The 16418-nt window shown below is 47.0% G+C and overlaps 1 non-coding gene across 1 annotated transcript; it reads right to left on the reverse strand.

Annotated features, from left to right (window-relative positions):
- Positions 1-15543: 15543 nt before the first annotated feature.
- TRNAL-CAG (transfer RNA leucine (anticodon CAG)) lies at positions 15544-15626 on the reverse strand. The gene has a single exon. It is a non-coding gene; the product is annotated as a tRNA-Leu (tRNA).
- Positions 15627-16418: the final 792 nt, after the last annotated feature.

A 16418-nucleotide genomic window follows, 5' to 3' on the forward strand; every position in this document is an offset into this window, starting at 1 on the left:
ATGTATAATTGGTTTGCTGGGTTGCACCTAGGGTAGCGTGTTCAGCTAGTCTGCACACGTGATATACACCTCCCTACCACTACCGTGGGCTTTAGTTTCTTTTTTAGTTTTCCCAGATACGTTAATACCTCAATTGTTTTACCCCGAGTTCGTGTTTGTCCTTGTCTGCGTCTGAACCTCCTGTCTGTCCCCCCTCTTGTCTCCTCCCCTTCCTAGGATTCTCTTTGTGCTTCTAAAACAGAAACCCCCAACCACGCTTGCCTCATGGCAACTTTAAAGATCGGGTCCCTGAACGCCAGAGGCTTAAATGTGCCCCAGAAGAGATCTCAGATACTCTATGGAATGCATAGACAGGGAGCAAAAATATTATTCTTACAGGAGACACATTTCAAAACCGGGCATGTTCCAGAAATCAGAAACAGATACTACAACACCTGGTTCCATAGTTCGAATATAGACTCACGCTCCAAGGGTGTTTCTATCGCTATCCACCGCACACTCCCGCACGTGTTACTGTATTGTATTTTAGATGAACGTGGGAGGTATGCCTTTGTCAAAATACAATTATTCGATCAAATATTTACGCTGGTCAATATATACTTATCTAATCGCTCTCCAGTCTCAGCGCTTAGGAAAATTTTATGCAAATTGGCAGGATTCTCGGAGGGGATGTTGATCCTCGGAGGGACTTCAACTTCCCCTTTGATGTTAAGCTAGACACCTCCTCGGGGAGAAACCATGTCCTCATGCGGCAGCTAGATTCCCTCAAAAAGGATCTGTATAAACTCCAGTTGGTTGACGCCTGGCGGATCCTTCACCCCAAGGACAGAGACTATACTTACTACTCCCCGGCACATGACTCCTATAGCCGAATCGACCTTTTCTTGATACAGAACAGGGCACTGACCTGGGAACCCTCGGCAACGATAGGCAATATCACGCAACAATATACCTGACAGTCACTATACCCACTGTAGCACAACGCCCTTGGTCCTGGCGCCTCAATGACTACTTACTCAAAGACGCCTTATGCATACAATAAATTAGACAAACCATTGAACGCCTTTCTCCCACACCCGACACCCGCCCTGAGGACCTGCCAATAAAATGGGAAGCTTTTAAATGCGAACTGCGCAGCTGCTTCACAGACCATGGGGTTCGCTTAAAAAGAGAAAATGCGTTTAAACTCACCTCCCTACTGCGAAGGTTGCACGAACTCGAGCAACAACATAAACAGACCCAATCCCCAGAAGTCTTAGCAGACCTCATCATAAGAAGAGATGAAATAAAAGCTCTAATGGACCAGAAAACTCGGGCACAGCGCTTACGGTTCAAAGACCGTCTATATGAATATGCAAACAAATGTGGGCGCCAACTCTCCAGACTTTTACATCCTAAATCAGACATGACACACATACCTCACATTAGAACCCCTGGGGGCACAGACATACACAATCCGGCGGATATTAGTTCAGAATTTGGCTCCTATTATTCCCAATTGTATAACATCAAGGGCCAACTCTCTGACATGGACCCATCCACTCTAGCCAAAAAGATAGACGACTATATAAGGGACACGGCCCTGCCATCTCTCGCTGATGAAGAGGTTGAGGAGTTAGAACAGGACTTTAGCGAAGAAGAGGTAACCAAAGCCATTCAAAACACACCTGCAAGGAAAAGCCCGGGTCCAGATGGATTCTCACCAGCCTTTTATAAAGTGTTCAGGGAATCCTTGACCCCACTTTTGACAAAGATCTTTAACTCCATTTCTCAACCCGCAGTCTTCCACCCTCAATCCCTAGAAGCCAACATCAGTGTTCTTTTGAAGCCAGATAAGGAACCCCTGACATTGGCAAGTTACAGGCCTATTTCCCTTTTAAATGTTGACCTGAAATTATACTCCAAAATATTGGCACACCGCCGAGCCCCAGTTCTCCCACACATAATCAACACAGACCAAGTAGGGTTCGTTAGATGCAGGGAAGCTAGGGATAATTTGGTTAAAACATTCCTCTTGATGAAGCATGCCCAGAAAAGAGCAATCCCCTTGTGTCTTCTCGCAATAGACGCGGAAAAAGCCTTTGACAGAGTGCATTGGGGCTTTATGTCCGCGGCACTCAAACAATTGGGACTTGGACCTCGGTTCCTGGGAAGGGTTATGGCCCTTTATAACCATTCCACTGCCAGAGTCAGGGCTAACGGGTTTTTTTCTCAGACAATACACATAGGAAACGGAACCCATCAGGAGTGCCCCCTATCACCCCTGCTATACGTTATGGAACACCTGGCCACAGCCATCAGGCATAACCCAAACATACATGGGATACAGGTAGGACAGAGACAATACAAACTTGCCCTCTTTGCGGACGACCTCATGCTGTATGTCACACAACCGAGAATATCGCTCCCATCCCTTCTGAAGGAATTTGAGAAATATGGTCACCTAAGCAATTTTAAAATCAATGACAACAAATCCGAAATGTTAAATGTATCTTTGACACCCGCAGACACTCAACATATCAAATAACACTTTCCTTTCTGCTGGCGAGCCACATCCATTAAATACCTAGGAGTACAGGTACCAAGCGACCTATCAAAACTACACACCCTTAATTACCTACCCCTGCTGGAACGCACACTAAAAGATCTGGGGGGATATAGTAGGAAACAGTTGTCTTGGTTTGGCCGTATTAACGTTATAAAAATGGACATATTGCCTCGTTTCTTATACATCTTCCAGGGCATACCAATCACTCCACCATCCTCATTTTTTAAGTCCATACGGTCAGCTCTCATCCGTTTCATTTGGGGCTCCTTACGCCCGCGGATCGGTTGGCGGTTCATGATCAGGGCCAAGTCGGCAGGCGGGGCGAGTGTACCAGATTTCAGACTTTCAGAGTGTACCAGATTTCAGACTTTCAGATTTCAGATTTTCATACGGAGACTGTACCATCAGGCCTCCGTGTTAGTACGGTTACTTGACTGGCACTACCACTTATCCACCAAACAATGGGTGCGCCTGGAGCAATACAGCGCTCCAATCCCTATCAAATTGTTGCCGTGGGTTTCCCCCCAACGCACAGAAACAGAACCCCAAACCCTTTTCTTAGCCCAAACATTGAAAACATGGAATGTTCTCTCCAAACGTAAGATACTGTCTAGTCCATGGGGCCCCCTTACACCACTGGTCCGCAATCCAGATTTCCCGCCTGCATTTTCCAAAACAATGTTTTTGGGCCGCTACAGCCATGAAGATCTCCGAATGTGCGATATTCTGGGGGAGGCACCCATTCCTCTGCACAATGAATTCCTGGAGCTAGCGATCTCCACTAAACTATCATGGTTGGAACTGACCCAGCTGGAATCGTTCCTTAGAGGCCCAGGACCCGAAGCAGCTTTCAATACCGGACCTACCCCCTTTGAGGCCCTATTTCATTGGAGTCCCCTCCGGAACACTGTATCTCCCAAATATATAATCTTCTCTTGAAGGAATCAGACACCACACCCCTGCCCTACGTAGCAGGCTGGTCCAGGGACCTAGGTAGCACGTTATCCACAGTGGAATGGGGTAAAGCATTCTTGTTTACACATAAGCTATCGGTAGCTAGTACAGCACAGGAATGCAATTTAAAGATCCTGGCAAGGTGATATAGAGTGCCAGCCCTTCTACACTCTATCTATCCTGCGGTACAGGACACGTGTTGGAGATGTAACGCAGACAAAGGTGACATGCTCCACATCTGGTGGTCGTGCAGCGCAATTTCTTCCTTCTGGGACCAGGTCTTTGAGGTATCTTCTGAACTTACAGAGCATCCAAATCCTAGAACTCCTGAGGTGGCCTTACTGTCTGTGCTTCCAGGAGCTATAGGAAAACAAAAACGTAGCCTCTTGAGATTCGCCCTAATTGCAGCACTATCAGTAATTCCTCGCAGATGGCGCTCGAGCGTAGTTCCCACCATTTCCGACTGGGCACAAGAAATGCTATCCATATACCGTATGGAGGAGATGGTAGCTGACTCCGCAGGCACATCAGAGCAATTCATAAAGATATGGCAACCCTGGATAGTATTCTGCGAATCTCAGCGATTCCAGGACCTCCTCAATACAGACCAGCAACCAGATCTGCCTTTGTAATTCTGCAATTACCCTCTAAACTGGCTATCATGGGGGCGTGGCCTGGCTGTAGACGGTGATGGCTGCACATTGACAGCGCTCCTGCACTCACCCCACAATTCACCGTGATAGCACCGGTATCCAGCATCTTCCCTTATCCCTGATGGGTGCTAAACGGAGGGCGCAGCCTAAGCAACCCCCGGTATCGGTAGGAAAAGCCGCTACCCGGGGGATTGGAAGATACCTGGCCGACATGACGGGGACCCAGGCCTCCAAGATGGCGCTCGCTGCAGCACATGGAGAGGAGGGCCGGTCGGGGCTCCCCGCCGCCGGGAGACAACAGGAGCTGGCGTCGGGTCTGAGGCCACAGCAGGGAGCGGAATCCCCGACGGGCCAAGGACCGGAGAGCAGTGCGGGCAGGCATGCCGGGTCCACTCAGGAGGTACACGTGGCCAAGATGGCGGCGGAACCAGGAGACCGCGGAATGGGGACACATGTGGCGCAGGAGCGCATACTCCAGCCGGAAGCCCTGCAGAGGAGCACAGCGGAGGCACATGCAGCTGTAAGGGGATCGCACACAGACACCTCCGGTGCCCCGGACTGCTCGTTGGGACCGGAGTTAGGAGCCAGTCATGGGGAGGTCCTGCAGGCCTTCTCAAAGGTACCATCTCCACAGATTGATACCCCTGTCATGCGGGCGGAGGAACAAGGGGAGGTTGCTCTGACCCCCGCAGCGCTAGTCACCCAGCCTAGCCCTCCCTATAACTCCCCGAGACCAGGCCCGTCATGGGCTGAGGAAGTAGATGCCCAACAGGTAGGGCAATGGGGTACAGGGACCAGGCCTAAGGTCCCAGCGTCGGGACCCCTGAGATGTGGCCAGGGGCAGAGACTCTTATCGGCGCCCCAATCCCCAGCCTTGTGGTCAGAACATGGGGACGAATGGCCAAGTACACCATTGAATCATTCTCCAGAACCTTCTCAGTCTCTAGGAATGAACTGTAGTCCTGATACTCATAATGGCCGACAGATATCACATCCAACTTTCTCTCCAGGGGGCACCCCTGGGCCTCAGCACATGTTGCTTTCACAAGAAATGGGCGCTCTTGCTGAGATTCGCGCCCTGAGCTCTTACCTCCGCACTATACCTACCAGAGATGACATGGAGAGTTATATGGCAAGATTGGAACAATCTTACGCTATGGAGCTTAATGGCATGCGAGAGGAGGTCAGGCAGATTGATGGTCGCGTCACTGCAGTGGAAGTAGCTCATCAGGTTGTTACCGAACGTCTAGATTCATACAACGCTACTCTCTCTATTCATGCTTACCAACTACAATATTTGAATGATCAGATGGATGACGCAGAGAACAGGGGGCGCCGCAACAACATACGGGTGCGCGGCCTCCCAGAAACAGTGGAAACCCCTCAGCTTCATGAAACGCTACGTCATATCTTCAACTCCATACTAGAAGCCCCAGCAGACTCGCCCTTAGAGCTAGATAGGGCACATCGGTCCTTACAGGCCCGGCCCTCACCGCAAGATCGACCTAGGGATGTTATTTGCAGAGTCCATCATTATCAGGTGAAGGACGCTATCATGTCCAAAGCTCGGCTGGCGGGTAACATTCTGCACGGTGGGGCTCAAATACAACTCCTCCCTGACTTATCTCGTTTAACTTTGCTAAAGAGAAAGGCCCTCAAGCCTCTGCTGAGTGAACTACAACAACGGAATATTGCTTACTCCTGGGGATTCCCATTCCGCCTGCAGATAAGAACAGCGGATCAGAGATTTAGTATCCGCCACCCAGGCGAGATCCCCGCCCTAGCAGCAGCATTGGAAATTCCAGTTCCTGACATAGTGGAATGGCCGGGTCTCCCTGCTCCAGGACAGGGGGGAGCTCCTCCCCTCCCTGCGAGACCTCCCAGAAGAAGAGCTCGACGTGGACCCGGGGGCAGAGGCGCCAATGTTGACCGAGACCGGGAACCTCGCCTCCCCCCACCAGAATAATGTGACACTGTGCACTACGTGTTGAGTACAATAGCTCTGTTGCACATGTTATTGGCATTGTTAGGGGCCTAAGCTGTGGTTAACGATTGTTCAAGTGAGGAGATTTATACTGCCAGCCTTAGCTCTGGGCCTCTAACTGCAACCAACTGCAGCTAGCTGCAGCCATTTTCTCAAGTTATGACTTTCAGTTTTTGGTTTTCATTGTCTTTCCTTTCCTCCTTCCCCATCCTTCCCCTCTTCATCCCCCTCCCTCTTTCCTTCCTCTCCCTGACTCCCTATTTCGCTGGATACTATCAGATTTGCAATTTTATCATAGCGCATAATATACGGTGGTGGTGGGGTGGGTAATGGCATAGTTCACAGCTAGCTTAGCACCTACCGGGGATTCCGTGATCAGCGGGCTGCTCACGGTATTGTTTTTGTTATTTCCCCACTATATTAAGTGTTGTTTATTTGTAGTTTGTCTTATTGTCCTTGTCTTCTGTTGTGATTGTCTTTTGTCTACCTTTGTCTGCACAGCTCCAAGGCAAACTTCTCTGGTTGGTGGGTCTTTAAAACCAGGATGGATACCCTAAAGATAGGATCGCTCAATACGAGAGGACTGAATGTCCCGCAGAAACAATCTCAGATTTTATATGACATGCACAAACAGAAGGTTAATATCCTTTTTTTGCAGGAGACTCACTTCAAGTCCACCAGTGTACCCAACATACGAGACCGATACTACCAGCATTGGTTCCACAGCGCCAACCCGGAAGCAAAATCAAAAGGGGTCTCTATTGCCTTTCATAAATCGCTGCCACACGAGGTGTTGGCCACAAGGGAAGACACCGAAGGCCGGTATGTATTTGTGAAGGTAAAAGTTTGGGGTCAAATCCTCACTCTGGCTACCTGGTACCTGCCTAACAGTAACCTTATCCCTTGCTGTAGAGCAATACTGGGATTGTTATCGGAATTTGCTGAAGGTCACTTAATTGTGGGGGGCGACTCTAACTTCACCTTAGATCCCTCCATAGACACATCCGCGGGACGCAGTAGTACTCCCCTTCACCATATACGCGCATTGCGTAAGGACCTACAAACGCTACAATTGCTAGATGTATGGCGAATCCTTCACCCTCGAGACCGTGACTATTCTTATTTCTCCCCTGCGCATGGTACCTATAGCCGGATTGACTTCTTTCTGTTAAGTCATAACGCTCTGATATGGGAACCCACAACTTCCATCGGACACATACTTCACTCTGATCACGCCCCCATATACCTGACTCTCACTATATCTCAGACATCTCGTAAACCGTGGACTTGGCGTCTGAATGATAATCTTCTTAGAGACGCCTTGTGTGTCACTGAGGTTAGGGAACGCATTACATCCTACACACAGTCTATAGAGTCTGACGATCCTTCTTGTCTACCTAGCCAATGGGAACTGCTCAAAGGCGATTTGAGGGGAATTTTTGTTAAACACGGTACCCGTTTGAAAAAGGAAAATTCGGCCCGGATAGGTGAACTGACGTCACAAATTCAGGGGTTAGAGCAGCGCCACAAATTCTCCTTAAGTGCGGCGGACCTGGCCGAGCTGTCGACGGCTAGGGACACTCTCAGATCGCTGCTGGATCAGAAATATCTCCACCATAGGGCGCGCTTTCAGAGCTACCTATATGACCATGCTGATAAATGTGGTCGCCCAGTGTCTCCATCCTCGGAGTCAGACGTCCTACATACCTAAAATCAAGGGGCCTGGGGGGACAGATGTATACCGTCCCGATGAGATGTGCGGGAGCTTTAATTCCTTTTACTCCTCACTCTACGCGTTAGACGGGCATACCCCATCCCGTAACTCTTCTTCATTCATGACCCAAATAGAATCGTATATCAAGGATACTTGCTTGCCTACATTAGACGACGGGGTGGCGGATAATCTAGAATGGGATATCGACGGGGAAGAGGTGCTTGAAGTTATAAAAGACACGCCAACAGGAAAGAGTCCGGGCCTGGATGGCTTTACGCCAGCATTTTATAAGCAATTCAAAGACATCTTATCTCCGCTACTGGCCGGAGTGTTCAATGCTGTCTCCATGGAGTCCGGACTCCCAGAGTCCGCTCTGGAGGCTCACATCAGTGTTTTGCCAAAACCGGGGAAGGATTTGACTATCCCAGCCAGTTATAGACCCATCTCCTTGATAAATGTTGATATTAAATTGTATTCCAAAATACTGGCGGAGAGGCTGGCCCCTCATTTGCCGTCAGTGATCCATACTGATCAGGTCGGCTTCGTTCAGGGGCGTGAGGCCCGTGACAACCTGAACAAAACGATCCTTCTCATGTCCCATGCCCGGGCACAATCAATTCCCTCTTGTTTGTTATCCATTGACGCAGAAAAGGCGTTCGACCGGGTGCAGTGGGACTTTATGGAGGCAGCATTGAGGCAAATTGGACTAGGCCCGAAATTCCTGAGCAAAATCCTGGCGTTGTACTCTGGCCCCACGGCTAGGGTCAGGATAAACGGTCATTTATCTACTCCCTTTCCCATAAAGAATGGTACAAGACAGGGCTGCCCACTGTCCCCACTGTTATATGTAATTGTGATGGAACATCTGGCCACGGCCATTCGTAAGAATCCCAACATACATGGTATTCAGGTTGGCACTCGACACTGTAAGGCAGCTTTGTATGCCGATGACTTGCTACTTTACGTGTCCCAGCCAAGGATATCTTTTCCCTCACTTATTCAGAAAATTAATAGATACAGCACAGCTAGCAATTTTAAGATCAATTATTCTAAGTCTGAAATTTTAAATATTTCACTCCCCCAGGCTGAGGTACAACACATTAAAGATAATTTCCCTTTCCAGTGGCAAACTAGTTCCATACGCTACTTGGGGGTATCGATCCCCTATGATCTCTCCAAACTGTACGCACTGAATTATACGCCACTCCTTGAACGTACCGTAAAGGACCTACAGCAGTATGACAAGAGAAAACTATCCTGGTTTGGCAGGATTAATGTCTTAAAGATGGATGTACTTCCCCGGTTCTTATATATTTTCCAAGGTGTACCAATAAACCCCCCGGCGAGCTTTTTCCGCACTCTACGCAGCTCTATGCTGCGATTTATTTGGGGTACTAGGATAGCATGGAAAACTCTGATTAGGTCAAAAGCTATGGGAGGAGCAGGTCTTCCAGACTTAAAAATGTACCATCAGGCTGCAATCCTTCTACGAATTCTGGACTGGAAACACCACTCCGTTGACAAGCAGTGGGTGGGATTGGAACAGACCTTGTCTCCGGTCCTTCTTAAGCTCCTGCCGTGGATTCCTGTGGGAGTAGATGTCCATTTCCCCCCTCAGGCGACTCTCTTAAGAGTTGCACTGAAATTGTGGAGATCAATGATCTCCAAGGGTGTCTTGTCCCGCCAGTTCAGCCCACTCACGCCGCTATTTCGGAACCCAGCTTTCCCCCCAGGAATGGCGAGTTTGTCTTTTCTGGGGTGGAAACTGCAAGAGGACCCATGCATGTACGACATCCTCAAAGGCCACCCCCTACCGTCGTTTGGGGACTTTCAACCTCGGCAAGACAATGCTTTTGTCTCCTGGTTTGAGCATTCCCAGTTGTGATCTTTCATACTTAGCGCAGGTTCTCATGCGGCATACACGGACTCCTTAACATCGTTCGAGGGGATGCTCTACTCTAGTACGGCACCGACACATGCCATTTCACAGATCTACTCTCTCCATTCTCAGAGCTCAGATATCTCTGAGCTTACATTTGTCAGGAACTGGAACAGGGAACTGGAGACCCCGCTAGATCAAGACGACTGGCAGCGATCTTTTCTGTATACTCATAAGGTGTCCTCAGCATGTGCAGCCCAGGAAAAGGGTTACAAAGTTGTATCTAGGTGGTACCGGGTACCGGCTGTGATTCATAAAGCCTTCCCCTCTATACTGGATGTTTGTTGGCGCTGTGGAAAAAATGGAGGGGATATGCTACATACATGGTGGTCTTGTGAGAAACTTAAGCCATTCTGGGATCAGATATTCCAGACGTACAGGCAAATATCTGGTAAACAAATACACCCATCCCCTGAGATTGCCCTGCTGTCAGTTCTCCCTGGGCAGATTGGAGCTCAGAAGAGGGATATATTAAGGTTTTGTCTGGTGGCTGCCCGAGCAGTGATACCACGCCACTGGCGCACGGTAAGCTGTCCCACAGCTGCGGAATGGGCCAAGGAAATGTCCCATCTTTTTCATATGGAAGAGCTAGCTGCGGTGGCACCGGATACTCATGAGCGATTTCTACGGGTGTGGGAGCCTTGGGTACGATTCAGGGAATCCAGGGAGTACGAGACACTCTTCGGGGACTAGACCCATCAACCAGCCTCCCTAATTCCTTATCTGTTTGTCTTTTATTCTTTCCTGATTTCCATCCTACTGCAAGTGCCTTCTTGTACATCTGGATCTTTTACCTTTCCTATATGTGTCCGTCCTTCCCTGTTGTGCAGTCATGCGTGGTGTGTAATAAATCTGTTACTTGTTCTAATTGTTAACATGTTACTACTTTGGCCAGAAAGGAGAACTTCGGGCTCAGGAACGGGTACTAGGCGTATTGTTGGGTCTCACATGGCTACCTAACGGTAACTGTGTGAGCCCCTATCCCTTGCACGGGTAAAAGTACTGGGTTCCCCTCATATCACGTCACACCTGGATGGCACCTTTGGGAAACATGATTTTCTTTTTCTTTTGGGCGCATTAGATTGTTTTTCTCTTTTGGTATATCCTAGCTCCCTAGCAGCCCTATGGTCCCTATCGACTCCCTTAAAATTGCCTTAAAATGGGGGTTCCTGGAATGGGTTATGCGAAATCCTATGGGAACATGTTTCGTGTCAGGTACGACATATTATGATGTGCTACATTATGTCTTCCTATGGCTATATACGGTTTTATTGTTTATTGTTCATTGTTCACTGTTTATTTCTTTTGTCTTTTGTCAATAAAATGATTCAACATAAACTGGCTATCATTTTCCCCATAAAATTCACAGAGAAGCCTTCCCTTCCCTTCCCATTCCCCCTTTCATTACCTTCAAAGTCCCCTATTGTTACATTATATGTTTTAGCCCTAACCCCCTTCCCCAGTGTGGATAGTGTGATTGTGATTGTCTGAATACCTTCATATTGTCTCTCCACATGGCTCCATACGTGAGGTTACATAAATCTTGTCCTTAAGTCAATGCCAAGACAAACTTTCATGGAAAACACTTCTCGATCTAGAACGTCATTGGCAGATTCTTCCCATTTACATTCTTGTCTTCTGACACCAGATTAAATTGGGAAAGCATGATTTTCACAAGAGCACAGTTGAACCACAGCATACGACCAGGCTATAGTCCGCGACTTTAACAGCTGTTCACCATCACTTTTGATCTGTTAAAGGCTAAGGAGAGTTACGTATATATTTGTAATTGTATCCAATATATATGACGACAATAACTTGTATGTGATTGTTATATATCCCCGACTTGTAACTTAAAATTCTTTTTTCCAATAAAATGATTGAACATAAAAATCACTCCCAACAAATTCATAGATTCATATAAAAGAGGAGACTCTCAGCTTTCTTAGGAAAAAAGAAGTGAGGTTCTATGTGTCACAGAGCCAGAGATACAGCCCCCTGAAGTGTGCCCCCCCCCCTCCAGATTCTTAGCCATCAGGCTGCAGGGAGAATTTGCTGCACACAGAAGCTGCTGCACCTCACAGGTAGAGGACATATTCACTTTATATATTTTGAGAAGGAATAATATCAACTAATATTTATGTTTTTAACCCTTCTAACTATCTAAGAACACACTTTCTCTCTTCTTGCCTTTTATTTTGTGATAGATTTTTTTGGGGGAAAATTGAATGATACGATAAACGTTTGATCCCCTTTGCCTAATGTGACTACATATTAACACCGCGACCCAGAACATGTCCATGAAGCTATATGTAATACCAAAAACACACACATGTTCTGCAATAAAGTTTTTATTTCCCACTGCCATGATAAAGCCTTAATTTCCAGGAAAAGTTTTGCTGTCAGAAGTGGGATTTGAACCCACGCCTCCAGAGGAGACTGTGACCTGAACGCAGCACCTTAGACCGCTCGGCCTTCCCGACCTGTGTTGTGAGCTGAGTATCCCAAATTTCGTTGCTCAAAGACTCACGGCAAGGGTGAATGTTTTTCCTCAAGGATAGAAAAACCACAAGAATATCCACATGCACCCATGAAGCACTTCTGTGGTGGAGCTTCTTGGTTTCCTATTCACAGGGTTGAAAAGAAGAATCTTCAGAGGACTCTGGGTCTTAAAGGTCCCAGAAAACTCTGTCCCGAAGCAAGAAAGTCAAGTTAGCCTGGATAAATAAGTTAGGGCCCAGTAAGATTTGAACTCACAACCGCTGGTTTACAAGACCAGTGCTCTAACCCCTGTGCTATGAAGCCTTCTGCTTGGGTAAAGTTTGGATACGTTTCGAAACGTGAGTAAAGAAAACAGTTAACTTTTGAGAAAAGTTGGCATTTTAGATGTGGGATTTGAGGCCAAAAGCTTGAGGCCACAGAAATATGTGATGCTCCTGATCATAATTTTATCGCTGTCTTGTTGAACTCTTTCAATGATGACAGGAATGGCTTAAAAGTCTAAGTTTTCATAGTCCCATAAAGCAATCATCTGAGATCGGAGACAGGTGGCAAACAAAGACTATGTGTACGCATTGATTGCATATCCTATTCATCAAGGTGTGTGGATTCGAGAGTTTGAAGGACACGTTTGGTCTAGCAAAAAAGAGTGACTGAAGTTGCCCTTTGTCTATTACAGGTGTACACATTTGGCAGTGGCTGCCATGATAAAGCCGTCATTTCCACGAATAGTTTTGCTGTCAGCAGTGGGATTCGAACCCACGCCTCCAGGGGAGGCTGCAACCTGAACGCAGCGCCTTAGACCGCTCGGCCATCCTGACCCGTGTTGTGGGCTAAGTATCCCAAATTTCGTTGCTCAAAGACTCACGGCAAGGGTGAATGTTTTTCCTCAAGGATAGAAAAACCACAAGAATATCCACATGCACCGATGAAGCACTTCTGTGGTGGAGCTTCTTGGCTTCCTATTCACAGGGTTGAAAAGAAGAATCTTCAGAGGACTCTGGGTCTTAAAGGTCCCAGAAAACTCTGTCCAAATGCAAGAAAGTCAAGTTAGCCTGGATAAATAAGGTAGGCCCCAGTGAGCTTTGAACTCACGACCCCTGGTTTACAAGACCAGTGCTCTAACCCCTGAGCTATGAAGCCTTCTGCGTGGGTAATGTTTGGATGCGTTTCGAAATGTGAGTAAAGAAAACAGTTAACTTTTGAGAAAAGTTGGCATTTTAGATGTGGGATTTGAGACCAAAAGCTTGAGGCCACAGAAATATGTGATGCCCCTGATCATAATTTTATCGCTGTCTTGTTGAACTCTTTCAATGATGACAGGAATGGCTTAAAAGTCTAAGTTTTCATAGTCCCATAAAGCCATCATCTGAGATCGGAGACAGGTGGCAAACAAAGACTATGTGTACGCATTGATTGCATATCCTATTCATCAAGGTGTGTGGATTCGAGAGTTTGAAGGACACGTTTGGTCTAGCAAAAAAGAGTGACTGAAGTTACCCTTTTGTCTATTACAGGTGTACACATTTGGCAGTGGCTGCCATGATAAAGCCGTCATTTCCAGGAAAAGTTATGCTGTCAGAAGTGGGATTCGAACCCACGCCTCCAGGGGAGACTGCGACCTGAACGCAACGCCTTAGACTGCTCGGCCATCCTGACCCATGTTGTGGGCTAAATATCCCAAATTTCGTTGCTCAAAGACTCACGGCAAGGGTGAATGTTTTTCCTCAAGGATAGAAAAACCACAAGAATATCCACATGCGCCGATGAAGCACTGCTGTGGTGGAGCTTCTTGGCTTCCTATTCACAGGGTTGAAAAGAAGAATCTTCAGAGGACTCTGGGTCTTAAAGGTCCCAGAAAACTCTGTCCAGAAGCAAGAAAGTCAAGTTAGCCTTAATAAATAAGGTAGGCCCCAGTGAGATTTGAACTCACAACCCCTGGTTTACAAGACTAGTGCTCTAACCCCTGAGCTATGAAGCCTTCTGCTTGGGAATTGTTTGGATGCGTTTCGAAACATGAGTAAAGAAAACAGTTAACTTTTGAGAAAAGTTGGCATTTTAGATGTGGGATTTGAGGCCAAAAGCTTGAGGCCACAGAAATATGTGATGCTCCTGATCATAATTTTATCGCTGTCTTGTTGAACTCTTTCAATGATGACAGGAATGGCCTAAAAGTCTAAGTTTTCATAGTCCCATAAAGCCATCATCTGAGATCGGAGACAGGTGGCAAACAAAGACTATGTGTACGCATTGATTGCATATCCTATTCATCAAGGTGTGTGGATTCGAGAGTTTGAAGGACACGTTTGGTCTAGCAAAAAAGAGTGACTGAAGTTACCCTTTTGTCTATTACATGTGTACACATTTGGCAGTGGCTGCCATGATAAAGCCGTCATTTCCAGGAAAAGTTTTGCCTTCAGAAGTGGGATTCGAACCCACGCTTCCAGGGGAGACTGCGACCTGAACGCAACGCCTTAGACCGCTCGGCCATACTGACCCGCGTTGTGGGCTAAGTATCCCAAATTTCGTTGCTCAAAGACTCACGGCAAGGGTGAATGTTTTTCCTCAAGGATAGAAAAACCACAAGAATATCCACATGCACCGATGAAGCACTTCTGTGGTGGAGCTTCTTGGCTTCCTATTCACAGGGTTGAAAAGAAGAATCTTCAGAGGACTCTGGGTCTTAAAGGTCCCAGAAAACTCTGTCCAGAAGCAAGAAAGTCAAGTTAGCCTGGATAAATCAGGTAGGCCCCAGTGAGATTTGAACTCACGACCCCTGGTTTACAAGACTAGTGCTCTAACCCCTGAGCTATGAAGCCTTCTGCTTGGGAATTGTTTGGATGCGTTTCGAAACATGAGTAAAGAAAACAGTTAACTTTTGAGAAAAGTTGGCATTTTAGATGTGGGATTTGAGGCCAAAAGCTTGAGGCCACAGAAATATTTGATGCCCCTGATCATAATTTTATCGCTGTCTTGTTGAACTCTTTCAATGATGACAGGAATGGCTTAAAAGTCTAAGTTTTCATAGTCCCATAAAGCCATCTTCTGAGATCGGAGACAGGTGGCAAACAAAGACTATTTGTACGCATTGATTGCATATCCTATTCATCAAGGTGTGTGGATTCGAGAGTTTGAAGGACACGTTTGGTCTAGCAAAAAAGAGTGACTGAAGTTACCCTTTTGTCTATTACAGGTGTACACATTTGGCAGTGGCTGCCATGATAAAGCCGTCATTTCCAGGAAAAGTTTTGCTGTCAGAAGTGGGATTCGAACCCACGCCTCCAGGGGAGACTGCGACCTGAACGCAGCGCCTTAGACCGCTCGGCCATCCTGACCCGTTTTGTGGGCTAAATATCCCAAATTTCGTTGCTCAAAGACTCACGGCAAGGGTGAATGCTTTTCCTCAACGATAGAAAAACCACCAGAATATCCACCTGCACCGATGAAGCACTTCTGTGGTGGAGCTTCTTGGCTTCCTATTCACAGGGTTGAAAAGAAGAATCTTCAGAGGACTCTGGGTCTTAAAGGTCCCAGAAAACTCTGTCCAGAAGCAAGAAAGTCAAGTTAGCCTGGATAAATAAGGCAGGCCCCAGTGAGATTTGAACTCACAACCCCTGGTTTACAAGACCAGTGCTCTAACCCCTGAACTATGAAGCTTTCAGCTTGGGAAATTTTTGGATGCCTTTCGAAACGTGAGTAAAGAAAACAGTTAACTTTTGAGAAAAGTTGGCATTTTAGATGTGGGATTTGAGGCCAAAAGCTTGAGGCCACAGAAATATGTGATGCCCCTGATCATAATTTTTTCGCTGTCTTGTTGAACTCTTTCAATGATGACAGGAATGGCTTAAAAGTCTAAGTTTTCATAGTCCCATAAAGCCATCATCTGAGATCGGAGACAGGTGGCAAACAAAGACTATGTGTACGCATTGATTGCATATCCTATTCATCAAGGTGTGTAGATTCGAGAGTTTGAAGGACACGTTTGGTCTAGCAAAAAAGAGTGACTGAAGTTACCCTTTTGTCTATTACAGGTGTACACATTTGGCAGTGGCTGCCATGATAAAGCCGTCATTTCCAGGAAAAGTTATGCTGTCAGAAGTGGGATTCGAACCCACGCCTCCAGGGGA

The sequence above is a fragment of the Engystomops pustulosus genome, chromosome 1 (genome assembly GCF_040894005.1).
Source record: "Engystomops pustulosus chromosome 1, aEngPut4.maternal, whole genome shotgun sequence".
NCBI lineage: Eukaryota > Metazoa > Chordata > Amphibia > Anura > Leptodactylidae > Engystomops > Engystomops pustulosus.